Source organism: Colias philodice, chromosome 26 (assembly GCF_061535455.1).
Source record: "Colias philodice isolate Cphi_HAF_F1 chromosome 26, ilColPhil1 Martin Lab GWU primary, whole genome shotgun sequence".
NCBI lineage: Eukaryota > Metazoa > Arthropoda > Insecta > Lepidoptera > Pieridae > Colias > Colias philodice.
In genome coordinates, this window is record NC_143111.1 from 5,401,181 (window position 1) to 5,416,396 (window position 15,216).

At 32.0% G+C, this 15,216-nt stretch overlaps 1 protein-coding gene and 1 long non-coding RNA gene across 2 annotated transcripts in view; both read right to left on the reverse strand.

Moving 5' to 3' along the window:
• Sox102F (transcription factor Sox102F) overlaps nt 1–15,216 on the reverse strand; it is a 259,623-nt gene that overhangs the window by 207,956 nt on the left and 36,451 nt on the right. The window lies entirely within an intron of this gene.
• LOC149476923 (uncharacterized) lies at nt 8,993–11,092 on the reverse strand. Its single transcript, XR_016317739.1, has 3 exons — nt 10,532–11,092; nt 10,347–10,408; nt 8,993–10,272 (listed from the first exon to the last, which is right to left on the reverse strand). It is a non-coding gene; the product is annotated as an uncharacterized LOC149476923 (long non-coding RNA).

Sequence of the window (15,216 nt, forward strand, 5' to 3'; positions counted from 1 at the left end):
TTTAATCCAAGTTACCCTCTATATGTGTGCTAAATTTCATTGTAATCGGTTCAGTAGTATTTGCGTGAAAGAGTAACAAACATACATCCATCCTCACAAACATTCGCATTTATAATATTAGTAGGATTATCAATATTTTCACTGAGCAAAAGTGATTGAAATAAAAAAGAAGTTGGTTATAGACGAGGATATTGCAGCACAGAAGTCAGGAATCTAGTTTAATATAAATAGACTTAGATAAAGCCTACGGACAGGTGGCAACGGACCAGTTTGAAAAACACAACTACATACTTTCCTTCCCACGATTGTGTTAAATATTTATCTTAATATTTCCTTTGATTTTTAAATTGAACAACATTTTTTATTGGTTGTCATGTGGACTGGTTAGTACTTATAATAATTAATTAGAGTTATTATTGGAAAGGCTAATTAATTTTTAAAGTATAATGGCTAAATTTATTTTTACCTAATTGATTCTCACAGTTTATATTCCAAATAGAAGATTTATTAAATAAAAAGTGTGAGATCTGATACTTTCCTAGAAATTTTTAACACATTATAATTTTCAAACTTTTACGCTTAAAATTCTTTGATACAAATAGATGGTGATCTATATATTACAATCCATACTAATATTATAAATGCGAAAGTAACTCTGTCTGTCTGTCTGTTACTCAATCACGCCTAAACTACTGAATCAATTTGCATGAAAATTGGTATGGAGATATCTTGATACCCGAGAAAGGACATAGGCTACCTTTTATTGCGAAATATGTACCATGGGCGAAGCCAGGGCGGACCTCTAGTACATAATATTATAATGACAAACATGTAACTCAAACTCAAACAACAGAACAATCAATCAGTTAAACAGAACAATCAAAATAAAACAATTGTACTACTAAATTCTTAATCGAACTTGGAAGAAATGCGCCCTTGCCAGTTATTCCCGATTCGATATAGTAATAACTATTAATAAAGCTCGATACACACGGTAAAACAACGGCATGGGTTTAGGCTAATTACACACGGCTTCCCGATTATAATTATTGGCGGTTGCGCGCGTCGCTATTATGTTTGAAGTATTTAAGGCCTTTACATACGAAGCGATAAAAATGATACTATTGTTAAGCGGTTGTAAATTTAATATGTAATTACATGTTCGGTTTTTATTTTTCAATTCAGGTTTCTTATGGTATACAATTGGAGAGAGCTGATTGCTTGGGCTCGATTCTTCATTTTTTTATTATTTGGGACGTATTTATAATATTCCTATTAGCATTAAGGGTTGAGATAATATTATGAAGTAAAAATAGATAAAAGTTTGTACACAAGTTTCTGAACTCGAAGATTTATATGAAGAGTTTTAAAAGAAAAAAATGTGTAAAATACAATTTTATTGTTTTGTGTATTGTTTTGATATTAAATCATAAGATAATTTATCATAGAAAATCCATAGGAATATAAAATAATTGTGATTATAATATTTATTTGGTAAAATTACCTATTTTGTGTAAAATACCTACATAAATAATGAAGACGGAACCTCCAATATGTTACAAAGAAATTTCTTATATTCAACAAAAAATACGAATAAAGTCGCGGACGAATCTTGTAAATAGATAAACATAGCGTGAATTGCTACATAATATTATCATTTAATATCTTAATACTTACATTTATTTATCATGTTTTCGAAACATTGTGTGCAGATGAATTATTACATCATTATTACTCGGTATGCAGAAAATAATTGTTTGTATGTTTTTATTTATATTGCGGCGTCAGTATTACTATTTATAAGTAGTGTCTTACGGAATGATATTAAATACGCATTTATTTTCACATTTACACATAGTAATCAAGGGAAAATAGATTTTAATGTCATAGGTAGAGGTGCTAGAATACGTTTTGTTATAGATCTGTGATTAAGATATATTGTTTAAGAAAACATTTTTTATTAATAGTGAAGTGTACTTATACGTTCTAATTGTACATTTATTTAAACGTTATTGTGGTTATATATGTCACAGGATAATGAGGATATCGGAGATATCACGAATACTTATAGATACCACGAAATCAAGGAGATTGTCGAATAGAATGAATAGTCGAATTTACTAAGTCTTATTTTTTTTTTTATAGTGGGGAAATCTTCCAAAGATACCCACGGCCCCCGGGGATGGAGCCAAGGGTTATGTCGGATTCTTACCGACTAAAACCCCACTGTGTTCCGTCGAGCCGCGCAGTTAGCCGGGGCCGCGGGTACTCTTAGAAATCGTCCACGACCCTGGCATTACTACGTCTTATAACACTTTCATATTAGCTCCGCTTATTATTTGTATGAAGACTTATTTAGACTAGATTTTTATTCATTCTAAATGGGCAAATTTAATTCAAACTTATGAACGATCGGTTTAATTATAATAAAATTCCAAAAGTTTGAAATGAATCAACAACAAACAAAAAATATATTTAAATTATAAGTAGAGTGACATTCGTCCGCGTGTAACCAACCTAACCAAGAAAAGATTGCTCCAAAATTCCTGCGTTTGTTTGTGCATTAATAATATTGTATACGATTGTTTATTATATCAGATACAGATGAATTTCACCATTTATTGGTATATTTTGCAATTTTCCACGGGCTGTAAAACTAATAGTCTCTTGATGAACGTTATACGGATCACCGTTCAGGAATTGATTTTTATTCAAAAACATTTGCGCTTTTTAATTATTAAATGGAGGTTTTATATCCCATTAAAATATATTACTGTCCAGAGCTTTTAACATGTTGATTTAGATTATTTATGGCAGAGGAATATTTTGTTTTTATTTTTAGATTGTAACTTTTGTAAAACTAAACCAAATTTTGCAATAAATTTTATTTAAAATGCACAATTTCAGTAACAATTATAATTAAACGTATTTGAAGAGGAGGATTTAATTCTGCTATTTATGTTTTAGCTAAATCTAAACCTAATCTAAATGAAAACTAATTATTGTAGGTATATTAAAATTCAAATACCTACAATTGTAATAAAAGATATACAGAACCTTACTTTCGTGTAACTCCTATTATTCAAAATACATTATTTTACTATTGTGTTAATCGAATCATTCAAAATTCATCATTATTTTGAACACAATAAATACCTAATTAACTCCACATAGATTTTCAGGCGCCGCATCCATTTGTACATATTAAAAGGCAAATCAGTAGTTAATTGACTGGCAGAACAAGCCATTGTTTAAAAGACCTAAAAACAGGGGTTTGTTGCAATGGCTTCTGAATACAGGTGGCGTTTCCGCGTACTCACAATGGATACTAATGAGATGGAAATGCGGATTACTATCAAACGTTCTCGAACAAACGCTTTTTCTATAATGTTCTAGAACTTTCTGGCTGTTTTCTTCAAAACCGTACGAACTTCTAATGTAATGAGATGAAAATGCGGATAACTATCAAACGAACGTTCTCGAACAAACGCTTTTTCTAAATGTTCTAGAACTTTCTGTCTGTTTTCGCGGAAAGCGCGCGATCTGCGATTACAACCACCACAGATTATTCAATAAACCACAGATTAGTAAATAGTTACTACTTGTTATAATATACTTTTTATACATAAATGGGTATATAAAAGAGCCGATAAGGAAGAGCTTATGAGCGTGACAATTGAAATATCAGTTACGATTCTCTCGAAAAACAAGAGCTTTTCAAAAATAACCATTTAACAGCTGTATTTAAGTATCTAAAAAACACTAAGGAGCTTAGGGAAACATTTATTAGGATATTATTAAGGTACGTTATAAAAAATTGTATTGATATAATGCATTGAAATATATTTGCATAACATGCTAATAGTAAAAATGCTAATAATGATTATATGACATTCCTGAGACCAAAAAAAAAATGTAAAAAAAATATTCTCAATTTGGATTAAGCCAGTTTACGCTTAATTAATGACATCCTTTGCAAAAAGCAATAAAATTCAATAAATATTACACCTTTATATTATTCAAAAATACTTACTTTCCTAGTTTTAACATTTTCCCACAAGAACGGCCTACGTTATAAAAACACTTACATATCTACGGATACAAGTTTCTAACATCAAATAGGTATAGTTCTTGTTTCATGATTATTCTTCCCTAACTATTGATAAACACAATTTAGTATACCTGAAACAAAGTCGCTTCCCGTCGTCTGTGTGTCTGAATGCTTATCTATCTTATCTATATGCTTATCTATCTTTTAAATTACAACAGCTTTCGATGGGGCTTTTTATAACAGATAGAGCGATTCTTGAGGAAGGTTGTTTGTACCTAAATTTATTTACTATGGACTTCATGTGTCTGCAAATAAATGAATATTATTATTATGTTTCTCTCCATAATACACGGGTACCACCAGAAGGAAGGTACCCGGTCCTTTGGGAGGCTTACGTGGGGACACAGGTCCAACACGCAGAGGCCCTTTAGAGAATTTTAATGTGTTGTGGGACACCAGCCGCAGCCTGCCCATGACTGCACTATAGAGATACAGCCCTGGGCAGTCCCCGGCCGATGCAGGACTATTGTAAAATATGGGAATTAAAAATCTGGGTTATGGAAGGAGGTGTTCAGTGGATCGGTACGTTGGGTCTATGGGGACTATGGACGTCTGCCTTTTCAATATTAAAAATTGAAAGTGATGGCAGACGGTGACTCGCCAGCTCGGTCGATGGGCTCCCAAAAAGGTTACCGAAAATGGCAACAAGGGGGCAACATCAGCTGAGCGGCTAGGGGTGTAGAGAGGTGCGGCACCGGTTTCACCATCGCGGGCCCACAGGCCCGGAGCGGGTTTCCCCGCTATTACGCCATTAGACACTTCCACCCCCGAGCATATAGCTCTAGCGGCTCCACTCTGGACGGCCAACAAAGGCAAGCCAGAGGTGGGGGATCCTGAACCTCGTCATTGTTATTATTACTATGTAAATTGTTATGTTTTCTACAAAACGCGCGGAAAACTTGTTTTAAATAAACCAGTCAAACTAAATTCCCACCTAAATTCAATCACAATCATAATTAGGTATAAGTAGATACCTAGGACTCAAACCAAGGTCTCTAAAAAGGCAAGTGAAAATTTACTTTGTCAAAGCATTTCGGACGGCATTGTAAGGTTTCCTCATGTTGTAAACGTGGAGAACATAAACATTGTACTACATTGTGAGTTAGGACGAAATAGCTTCGCGCTAAACATTCAATGTGCTGTAGTCTGTGTGCCTGTGTGGTATCAAGGGTATAGGGTGACTAGATGTGACATTATATTGAATTAATTGTATAGCTGCTCTATGTTTCTGTTGGAGAAATGAAATGACGTGATGTTAATAGTTAATACTTTATAGCATTGTAAAGACTGATGAGTAAAAATTACTTTTTAATAATTTTAATCTTATATAATAATAATTTAAGGACAATGTAATCATGTTTCCTTGATTTATATATATAAATGTTGGATATAATACTATTAACTTGAATGTAAAAATTATTAATGAACCTATTAGAAAATTTATGATAAATCGAGGTGATAATACCAAGTGTCAAATAACATGATCTTTAGTGATAATTTTGATTTACGTTTAGTTTCAAAATGAATATTATAATGCTATTCGTATGTAAAATTAAATAATATCGAGTTGATTTAGAGATAATTATATCACACGAAACAACACATTAACTGATTTAAGATGATATTTGCATATTTGATTATATAAAATTCATACCGAATAACTGTCTACAGCCATCTTGTCATAAATATGTTATCTGTTGAATAAGCTGTAGAATTCAAAGTAGGATAATGGGATTCTAGAATGTTATTTAAAATTTATTGTTGTTTTTAAAACAACGCCATAAAACTTAGTTGTTGTTGATTATAATTTATAAGTGATAAATCTTGTACTTATGCAAAAATACTGCAATGTCATCTTTATTTTTAAGTCAAAAGTATCACAGTCTATCTTCGATATTTACATTGCTTTGAATCGAAAACAAAATCTGATAGAGCAACATAAAAAAATATAACGACTTCTCGGCTATTCAAAAACTATACACATAAATAACTTATACATATTTGAAATTCCGCGTTGAAGACAAATAATTTAATGAACAAGTGTTTGATTTTCAGTATTGAGCTTTCACTTCTAGTTCTATACATCGTTGTTGGTCGTTACTGTAGCGCACAATACATGAGTATGACATCACGCCTTTGTCCAACAGAGTGGGCAGACAAAAGGCCCTCAATGTATCGCTTTTGAAATAGTATATTGTGGACATTCGCTTCTGTAGTGCGAATTACGTAACGTTATAATGATTGCGGATTACGAAGTGCGCAAATTGATTTTAGATAAACAATGATGTCGAATCTATGGAAATGCCACGGTCACTTCGATTCTTTGAAGATTTTTTGTTACATCAAACATGCATTTTATATTTCGTAGATCCCGCAAAGATCGTTTATTTATGGGAATAAATAATTTTTACTAAATCAATTAATATAAATTTTTAAAGCAGCGGAATATGAAAAGGGGATATGGAACTTGATGTTTATAAATTGACTAAAAAGATTGTTCACTTTATTCACATTTTTAAGTTTATAAGGAAACAGGAATTTTGCAATGCTACATAAAATGCATTTACAAAACCATCACCAACGAAGATATATCTAAATTATCAGTTTATTAAATTTCATTAATATCATCTCGTAATTATTTCATTCCCTACCTATCCTGAATCCTAATCCTAATACTAAACTTCAATACATTGCAATCAATGCACACACACAATATTACGAATTCCTCAGCTCAAGGCGTTACCCACATTTATTATTCACAGTCAAGTAAACACAATAGTAGAAGTGTTTGCGTTTGACTGTTTGTTCGACTGACAAAAGATTTAGTTGCGCCATAGAAAGTGCTGGTCATTAATTTACCGCTAGAAACTTACCACTTAAATATTGTTTGTAGAAATGGTATCATTTGTTATGCGTGTGTTATATTTGTGAATTATGAAATAAAGTTAAATATTATACGCTGGAAAAAAATGCAATAAAAATAAACTGACTTTTTTTTTCAAAATGGGCTCCGAAGATTTTGAATGAAGAAAATTAGTGTGGAGCATATACAAAACGGATTGGTTAGAAAAAGTTAAGTAATGTTTAAAAAAACAGTATTGTATAATTTTTGTAGAAGTACATTTGCACATACACAGGGTGTCATATTCTCACCAGGAGGTTAAAAATCTTAGAAGATCAGTGTAATAATAGTAAATTTTGCTTGTGTTTGTCCTTCAAATCGTAGGATACCGAGCTCCAAGAGATTTCGCGTAAAAATCTTATGAAACACTGACGATGTGTCACACCTGGTGACGCATTCCTAGTTAACATTCTTGTCTCATAAAATCTAGTGCCATAAATAATTATCTCATAAAACACATCGATTAATTCTATAGCCAAACTGATAGATTGTTTTTTTAACACTCGAGGAAAGTCGTTAACTAAATTCTAGAAGATTTATTCTTATTGCCGTACAATTTATTCGAATCTATTATTTTTAATTAAGCCTTACAATGCGTCAATTTTACACCGACTCTTGCCACAACGCATCCGAATTAAAACATTTCGAATTTTATGCCTTAATTCAGTCCGCGGTATTCCAATTAAAAATCATTGCGCAGATAACAAAAGCATTCGACGGGGCAGTCGTCAAAATTCCCCACCGGACTTGGGAAACATTAATAAATCGAAGGGGCCCATTAAAATCCTAAATGTCGTTTATCTTGATTGAGATTTATGATAAGTGTTCCAGAGACAAGATTGAGACAGTGTCGTTTGGCTACTTGAAAGCGGCCGCGACTATGTTTTGTGGACCTTACTCTGAATCTTTTATGAGAGCGATACGATGATTATAACAGTCATGATACGGTAGACATTGTATGCCTTCTATTTAGATTTCTAAGATTGTTAGCACCTTTCAATTTTCTTTTTAACTCTCACCCCAATAAAAGAAACACAAAACAAAGAAAAGCTATGAATATTTTTTTTAACATAACCATAACCATCATCATATTTCCATGATGAAAGTTATGTGATGAGAATAGAAGCTTATAGTAGGTATATCACTTATGAATATCAGCATTTATCAAAATTAACAACTAACAAAAAGGTTCGCAATATAAACCTCTTTCTTTTGTCGACTTCAACAATGACTAACTAAAATACCAATATCTTATATGCTAAACTGTTAATACCACATTGATTCTACTTTTAAATAATAAAAAAACAAACATAAAACCTCAATTCTTATAAAATTCAACGTACTGAAATATTTATTTATTAATTATTAAAATCGCATATCCACTATAATCTTTCGTATCAACTGCACAGGTGCTGGCATTGTTACAGATTCGATACTAAGATGCGATTCCATAATCTCCCCGTGACGTTTGTCTGCTTGTCTGACCCCCTTACTGTTACATTTATCTGATCGAACAATGCGTATTATAGTCCGTTCGGTTATTTGAATAGATTAACTGTGTGCGTAATTGTTCTTGTTGTCTTGTGAGCATTTGTAGTGAATTGATTTGAATAAGGTGCTAAAAATAGGTAAAATCTTTCGAAAATTCGTATTTTTTACTATTTTATGACTTTAATAGATATGAATAAAAATACAAATTGAAGATAATCTTAAATTCAAGTTCAAAACGTGCACAATAAAAAATTAAAATTGGTAATTTCCTTAAACTAGTATTTCTGGAGAGGTTACTCTTTTTCATTACCTATGTTAAGACGATACACAAAAAAAAATCCACTGCTTGGCGGGCGGAGTCTAATAGCTCGCTATCGCGAACGCGGGTGTGCGCGAAGTCATTCTTGCAAACTCGCCGCGCTGCCGCTGGCCGACTCGGGACAAACATGTTCATCGTCGTCATCAGTCGTCATACAGTTATAATATTGTTATACATTTATTCAATTGTTGATTTATTGGTTTTATTTTCTTGCTTATAAACAAATAATCTTCTTTCCAACAACTACTTAGACATTATTAATAATTATTATTATTTCGTAATGTTTACTTTATTACAAAATAATACAGGTTATAAATAATCTTTAAAATAACAAAAAATATTGTTACTCTGAAAAAATGAAATGGTAATCAATAACGCGGACTACTGAATTGATTTAGATAGAATTTGATGCTGACGTAGATATTACATCATGCCCAGAAATGAAAGGTACTATTTCTGAAAGAAGTTATAAACCCTAATTCTTCTCAGTCAAAGTCAAGAGTGGAAGATATCACTAATACAGTAAAACTGATGCGAAACTTTGGATGTTAATTTGTATATTTTTTTGTTAGTTGTTACTTAATCACGTCAAGACTACATTACCAATTTTGATAAAATATAGCTAATTGCCTGGATTTACACATAGGATACTTTTTATCCGAACTGAACACTTCTGTGGGATAAAACAGGATTCACGATATAACCTAATTCCAAGCGGGCAAAGCCGCGGTCGGAATGATATTTTTTTAAATAGAAAAATTGTTTTAAAAAAAAACACAAAATATATTGACGCATGTATTTATTTTTTGCACTCTATTATAATTGTAATTATTCTTTACAAATAATCAAAATAAAATAGCCAGAACAAAGTTAGGCCCTGGTAGGGTAGGTAGGCAGGTACAGCAATGTGAGACGAACACTGGCTTATTTATACCAATAATAATGTATTATAAACATTAAATTAAGTTTACAACAAAAATACATAATATTAGCTAATGTGAAAACGAATCAACCAATCATCCCACAACAATGAAATGTGCACACAAATATTCATCCAAATCGGTTCATGTGATTAGGAGGAGTGACTGCAGCGCCATCTTCCGGGCCCAATTGTGTTTCCAGATCACCCAGGAACTCAATTTAATATACTTACACAAAATTTTTCGAAATTAAAACTCACATTACTATGTAAATATGAATATAAACCTGTTTTAGTACTAAGCAATTTCCCGCACAGGTGTAGTAAGTATAAATGAAATAAATATCAACATCAAATTCTTTATACAACATACTTATCTACCACCTACTAAGAAATGTAATTCTTGAAATTTTTTCGTATTTTTTTTAAATATAATACTACTCCAATGAGCTCCTGTTCCATATCACGTCCGCCATACTTCCACTAAGTTCACCATGATTTTTTATTTCTTTGCACTTTGTTGCTTTTTGCTAAAAATGGAATCATGCGATAAAACCAGTAGAACGTTGATAACATACATTTTTGACTGAATAAAGGTACTTACGAAGGAGTGGGTTCACATTGTGAACAATCAGTGGGTTTATTTTCCTTCTGGATTCCGGATTTCTGAAAAGATTATCTATGCTATAAATGAAAAAAATCTTACACATTCGTTATGTACTTAAAACAGGGGTACATATCAAACATCGTCTATAATACAATTATCATCAAATTTAAAATAAAACCAACTTCTTCATTAATTTGTTCCAATTGTAAGCATTCTTTTTTCTCCAACCTTTATGTTTCTTCTTCTTATTTTCTTTATTGTCCCCATTTGTCTCATTTTGTCTTATCGTGTTGTCACCCTTTTTTACGATTGCGCGAGCGACACAAGTTCCCCGTGTGACGGCCGTAGCGGGAATGACTCGTGCAGCGATCGGGGTAGGAAGGTACAGGGCGGCTCTCGCTATATTGGCTGGTCGCGCGCTAATTTCAAGTATTTCTTGTTTATTTCAAAACCATCGCATATTTCAAAATTCTAAATCGGTAGACGTATAGGTTGTATATTTTATAGTTAATATCCAAAAAGTCGTAACTTTACGTTTGTTATTTTGAAGATGCCAGAGATTATAAAAAAATAACAATGAGAACTTTGTATTTTTTTTCTATCGAGAAAATATCATGGAATCATGTTTCTAAAACGGTAGACGTATTGTGTTACTATTGAACTTTCTTGTCAAGAATTTTCATCACGACAACTTTAATAATATAAAAATTACGAAGGTTTGAAAAGGGCCGTAAATGTTATAAAAATTAATTCATCACCTTAATCAATTGTCTTATCACAACCATCATATTTCATAATGTTTCTATATTATACAAAGCAATAAAGTAAAACACATAACTACACTCTCTATTTCATTGTTTTATTAATACAATACTACTAAAGATACTATAGGATCACGCGCAGAATCCGTAGCTTGACTCTCTTACATAATTTTATAGAGTAACTATACCTACTTAGATGTTCATAATATAATTATACAGATTTTTGAAAGAAATTCAATACATATTCAAACGACAACAAAAATCTGTTGAGAACACTTAAATATATTTATTTATTACTTACTTAAATTTCGTTATTAACAAAATCAATAAATTATCATAAAACTCTAAATGACATCCACATAACAGAAACTCTCTACCATATATTATTTCTCCGTAGTCATTTTTAGATACGGCATGAATAAATAATTCCAAGGTCGTTTAAAAGCCGTATAGAAACCGACTTAAATGCAAATACGAAACTAAAGTATGTAGTTCAAAAGCGAGAGACCATCGGGTCAAACTTTTCCTCGTTCACAGGCGACCTTCACAAAAAATCTCGTTATATTACTATGGTTCTACTCCGAACAATTCGACATAAATTCGAATGCCTAACGCAGAATTAATTTCCAGAGCCGTATTATCGATGGGCGAAACGAATCGAATCGTAAATCGAATGAGATTAGCTACCAAATATATCGATTTATTATCGATTCTAGTGGATGCTTTCTCGAATGAATTTCACTTCGATTAGGTTGTTTATTCCGGAACAGGTGTTCGCTCGAATTACACAGGTGGTATTATAATGGTATATTTTTGATCGTAGATTGTAATTTATTGTTTTGATGCGTTGTCGTTAAACGGATTATAAATGGGTATAATTCGATTTGTGTATAAGGCAAAAGCTTACTTTTATTATAATTTTGACGTATCAAATACGTTACGCGCTTTCAACTTTTTCGGATTCTAATTAAGATTGATTTGTAGATAATAACATTATTTATCATTTATCTCTTTATATACAAATGGATAGTTCACCATCAATTTTTATATTAGTTTCCCAGTGTATACAATAATTAAAATTTTCAGCCTATATATATTTTAAAAACAACTTTTAATGACATAATTTATTATTCTAATACGTTCATTGCATCTTAAGTTTTCTTCCTAATTTCACAAGCTGTCCCATTTAGCTATTATCACGATAAACTACACATTAGTGCGTCAGAACTAAGTTTTACATCACCTATACTGCGGGATTATAAAGCTCCCTGTACATTTGACTGGAAATTCCGGATGCTCAACTTTTTATAGTTAGTGCATGATATCATCGCGGTTTTAGTAAACAATAAATTAGAATATTTGTATCGATATTAATTCTATTTCTGAATTACTTAATAACTTTTTCACATGTATGTTTTTGGCTATAAAAATTTGCATTGTTAATCTGTTTATTAAAAGAACAACTACCAAAGGAACACAACCATAGAGATCTAGAGAGATGCCAATCGCTTGCGCTGAGTACGAAACCGCGTCTCATTACAAATTTACGCACACAACTACAGTAAACAAAATCAAAACAATAGTTCGCGTTGTGTGCGTGTCATCACATAAAAATATGAGAGCGACTATTCGTTCGCACACTAGATTGTAAGTGACGTACGTATACAGCACCACTACAGCTTGTTCTTTTTTTGTACATATTGCTGCGACACCGGCCCCGCCCCCTAAGCATATCTCCCTTTAGTTTCTGTGATCTGTGAACACAACGCTCTGATTTTAACTGATTTCCATGTTTTTCATTCTATATCACTAGCATGTATTTCATATTTCAAACACTCCTCTAAAAGTGAGAGTTGACAAATTACACAAGAAAATTAATGTATAAGCTCCCTAACAGCATTATTAATTTGGAATTTGTTACAGCCCATACTTAACCAGCTATCGTGTTCTTCGCTTAAATGGATATTCTCCATTGTAATAGACTTTATTCCCCATTAACATCTAGCTTAAAATTATATTAACGCACGTGAAACTGTTATTTATTCGTATATTGGAGAAATTTGACAATTTTAGCGGCTAATTTAGAATTATGAAGTGTAGTTATTTTGTGTAACTACTGGCATTTAGCTAATGTTATCATTTTAATGGTTTACCTTTGGCCTGGGTTTGTAACAGCAAGGATGATAATAGACATAATGTTAATGAAAATATGTTGCAAATTATATATCGGATATAAAAAGAACAAGAGAATAGTTTGAAGGGCTCAGTAAATACGCATAAGTATATGACCATAATGACTCTATAGAAATAATATTAAGATGCATAAAGCTTATGAATTATTTGAGAATTTTGTAGATTTTTTACGATTTCATGAAAGTTAATCTGGAGTTTATTAAGTTGGATTTATGTTCGCCTTAACATTATAACGACTGCCCCCCTAGACAAGTGGCTTTCTGTTAGCGTAGCGTTCAATAGAATAGACTACGAATGTATGAGATTGACGTAGGCTGTAGATAAACGTATCTACAGGTACTGATCAGATTCAGGTGAAATTTGAAAAACTAACTCTTAAACTTGTTATCACGCGCATCACGCGAGTGAAACCGCGAACAAAGCTGTACTATTGTACACTAAGAAACTCAAACAAATAAAAAAAGCACGATTTAGAAGCCAATACAATTTTCAGTATAAATTTTAATTTATTCATTATCCTCGTTGATAACCATTAAGAGTTCAATGGCAACTAGCGAAATAAAATGATTGTGCAATAATTGAAACTGTCTGATATATTTTAATTTATTTGAACAAAGTAAGTAAACAACTCGTCGCCTATTTGGCAGGGTCAATGAACTGCAGATTATGAAATTTATTGTATCAATTAAAAACATCACAGGAATATGAATGGGTGTTTTATTAATTCATTATTTATTGGTGTTGCATGGATGCAAAAAATGTTGAATTGAATTAGATTTACATTTTTTTAAGTATTTGTTTTCTTGAAACACGTTATTCACCCAATTCAGATTATATGAAATATACCTACAACATATTCCACACACTCTTCAATGGGTATAGATATTATATTTTTTAAATGTGATTAATTTTAAAAAGGCACTTACTTACCTACTACGAACTACGCGAGAGAGTAAAGACAAAGGTAGAGGCTTCAGATGAACTCTATAATAGTCTATAGTCTATACTCTATATTATGCCTTCGCTTTTGTTGTTACGACGCTTAAAATAATTTATATATATAATATACCTAATATATGTACATATGTAGATGTGATAAACTAAAAGTTCCAAACCCCAGTGCTTTTTACTTACATAGACGAACTAATTAAGCACGACTCTCATTAAAAATAATGTACTCATCATATATATGTTCATATTGTTTAGATATTTTTACATCGAAACGAATAAGAAAAACTGTAAAAAAATTATCCGTCTTTTAGCGTACACATTTTTAATCTGTGACTAATCGCCACAGAGTAACGTATTGTAATTGATTAGAATTGGTTACCGTCCGATTCAGAGTTCAAGAGTGTGGGTCAAATTTAGTTTATGACCTTACAAACAACATTAGATGAATATTTTAAGAGGCACAGGTGGGTATTACCAGATACTGGGAAATTTGTGAGTAATCCAATGACAAAAGAACGTTATAATTAATCGTACATTCCTTATAGTTTGGGTTTTTCCAGATATAGTTGTTGGGTTTCGTAGAAATATCCCTTTTTAGTCTATTACAAGGAAGGCTCTAAAATATATGATAAAATATATAAAACAACTATTTTAATCGTGATTTCATACGTTTCTTACATGTTTACTTTAACTCTATCTATTTACTAAGACAATGTGTCATATTACAGGTACATACAGGTCATTGACCCCAGGAGAATGATAAACTGTTACAAAAGAAAGGACTCAAGCAATTATGAGTCAGCGAACGGGTTTAGAAAAATCTCGGCCGTGTCGTAAGGGAAGCTTACGGAGGCGGATGTCTTAGCGCATGCGGAGTGCTAATTGCGTAATAACTAGTCGGCTGGATACGTTGGGCAAGGTTCGATGGCTGGACGAGAACATTGGTTTATTAGGGATAATTA